At 42.5% G+C, this 3,152-nt stretch overlaps 1 pseudogene; it reads right to left on the reverse strand.

Moving 5' to 3' along the window:
• Positions 1–1,528: 1,528 nt before the first annotated feature.
• On the reverse strand, positions 1,529–2,191 carry LOC124260535 (annotated as a pseudogene).
• Between the last annotated feature and the right edge of the window lie 961 nt (positions 2,192–3,152).

Genomic DNA, 3,152 nt, shown 5'->3' on the forward strand with positions numbered 1-3,152 from the left:
CGCTTATTAGCACAGTACGAATTTTTCATGTCTTTTCTGTGCAGGATTTGAGCAGCTATATTGTTTTGTGAGTAGTGTCACCAGAATCTGCCGAAATCCAATATGGCCGCCAAACGATTTACATTTTGACCTGCACTCCAACAACAAAATGTTCAACACATCAAGTTTCTGTATGATGCCAGACTTCCTAGCTATAAGGTAGTTGAAATAGTAATGACGCTGTGATTGTTTAAAAGTACATTTTAAGCAAAAACATAAACAACAGCAAAAGCAAAAAAATCTAGATATCCGTAATCTAATCGCAAGAACTCGCAACATAGCTCGAGGATATTCGGCATTTGAGGTATATACTTCATATGCGCAAATTCCGCAAAGTTCAGACTCACACATTCAGAGTTATGGATTGTGGAAATGCCTACCCGTCAAAAAAAACGAAATTCCTTTAAACTAACATGTGCGGCCAAAACGCCGCGCATACCAGCCTCGTAATTCCCGCAAGCTGAAACCGGAAGACAATCAAATTCCAGTAGCCGGTCCAGAAACGTGGCAGTCACTGGACTTGCATTTCGGGAGACATTACTTTGGAAACTGGAAATTTTGAATTAATTTTGAATTATCTCCCTTGGCTATTGGCCTGCCACAGCCTGAGAGATTTTGCACAAAACAACTTCACAGCACCGCTCTACACCTTCGCGATTTTCCTCTCGCTAAATCCTGTCCAGCGGGTGCTCTCTGGTGTAATGGCACAAAAACGGCGGAATAATGTAAATAAATAATAAAAACTTCAATCAATAACAACAGGGTCTCCCGTCTCTGCGACGCTATTCCACCATCACAACACATGTCTCAAATAGCTTCCCACATCAAAGATTTTAATAATACAATTGCTTTCATCATTCCGTACCTCTGTTACACTTATCCAACATCTTCGGCTAAATTAAATCATCCGCCATGCTACGCCACCACATAAACTAACATTATATCGCGGCACATCGACATCACTGACATAAACAAAATCACTTCCCGATTTGAAAACCAAACGCCCCACTAATAGCCCTTCAGCCGCATCAGATTACACCGTTCACGGATTCCAGAAAGAAACGTCCACATCTTTGTCAATTTCCCGACGATAGAGTTGGACTCCATTTAATACATCAAAAATAATCAGTGATAAGCTCATATCCCCATTCGTGTAATGCATCAGCTGTAATTGAAAGTTTGTTTTTCTTCCCTTTACCTTCCTTTTATGATCCGAATAACAACTAATATTGTCCGTGATTTGTGAATAAAGGTGTCACCATTGTATTCTATGTCAGTCACTAGAAACACTTCCTCTGTGAACAATGGATGGCCAGACTCAGCATAATTCTGTTTGTTGATCCACATCTCCTGAAGGTGGACATAGAGTGGCAATGATGCTTCACCGATCCAGACGGAGTATCTCCTCTTGGGTATTTTACATCTTGATCTTCATTGTTGGTGAAGTGGGCGGGCTGTGATCTCCTTCCTGTATTCTGCCGGGCGATACTCAGGGAACATGGTGGTACCTCCTTATGGTGCAACAGTGCTGCCATACAAGAATCCTTTCATGGATATCAACATCACACTTCATGATGGAGCTCGTATGTTGTTTCGTGGATACCGTCTGGTCCCCAGACCTAAGAAGGATGGCTGGAAGAGGGCCTCTGGATGAACGGAACCTCCTCAGCGTCAATAGTGATGACCCTGACTAAGTCGGAAGCCTCGTAGTTTTCTCCAGGGAGGAAGAAGTGAAGCTGAGCTATCTCCTACCGGAAGCCGAGGGCGACATAGGCCAGCTTTTCTCCTTGATGTCCCTGATTTTTTTCTGCTCGGGGTGGCGGAGAACCGCGCTCTTGTGAGAATCCTCATCAAGTAATCAGTGAGATCACTACCAGCAATGTCAAGTCCTATGGTGGCGTGCGCGTCCTCATAGATGGGGAACAGTGTGCGCACAACACCAGAGTCCACAAAACAATACCCGTCGTGCGACCACAGAAGCGAGCAGAGAAAGAACGCCCCACATACATAGCTGGAGAATTGAAGGCTTCGAACATGATCTGGGTCATTTTTCACGGTTGGCCTTAGGCTGAGGGAGCTTTGCCGTGGCGGCGAACGGATGTTCCCATGATTCACTTCGGCTTCTTCGAATATGTGATGCCAGATCTTCCATGTCGTCCCAGTTGTTGGCATACCGCAATGAGACAGGGTATGTGGAGTTCGCGCAAAGCGCCAGTACTGTAAGCGAGCTTTTCGCTCACCGACGAAGGGAGCTTCTGTTACCGACGGTAAATTTATTTCCCTGGAATAAATTGACATGACATACATACCGTGACTCTAACCGGAGACTGGACCGACAAAGAAATAAAGTCACCAAAGGATCACGACACAGGACCTGGAACATGACTCATGCCACCAAGTGAAACTGAAAAGCCACAACACACTCACGCCCCTTCGCATCGACGAATGCCACAAACACGGCGCGTCAAAACCAAATAATCCTAATAAATAACCTTAATAATAAGGATGGTAATATTATACACAGAATTGAGAGTAAAATTGAGTATATGTAGTAAGGATTCAAAATATCTAAGGAATGTACACACAAAATATTGTATCTCTTGCTTAATGCCGGATGAGCACCTTGTCATCCCTTGATATCGACATTTGGTGTTACAACAGAGATGATGATGAAGAGAAGAGCAACACTATATGGATAGACAACTCAGCTAAATTATGATAACTGTGTAAGTTAGAATCTACACCGAAACGTCGCATCTATTGCAATAAAGAAGTATCTATCCATAAAGTGTTCCTCTTCATCACAGTAGCTTCTAAATGCCACTCTAAAGAAGAAAATGATAGAAAATCCTGAGGATGTATGTAGCATTATTTCTGGTACAGAAAACAATTATAATGGATGAAAATGACGGGGGTCTTTCTGTAATAGAATTCAGTATATATACTAAAGGATATCCTGGAACCCAAAAGTTATGTGAGAACTGGTCCTATATATATGTTTGATTATCTTATTTATGCGAATTATTTAGTAGCACATAATTACTTTGATGTAAGAATCTCGGACATATCTGATGATTCATTCATTCATATGACAGTAGGACTTCACCGGAACC

The sequence above is a fragment of the Haliotis rubra genome, unplaced genomic scaffold (assembly GCF_003918875.1).
Source record: "Haliotis rubra isolate DU_JTF1 unplaced genomic scaffold, ASM391887v1 Scf769, whole genome shotgun sequence".
NCBI lineage: Eukaryota > Metazoa > Mollusca > Gastropoda > Lepetellida > Haliotidae > Haliotis > Haliotis rubra.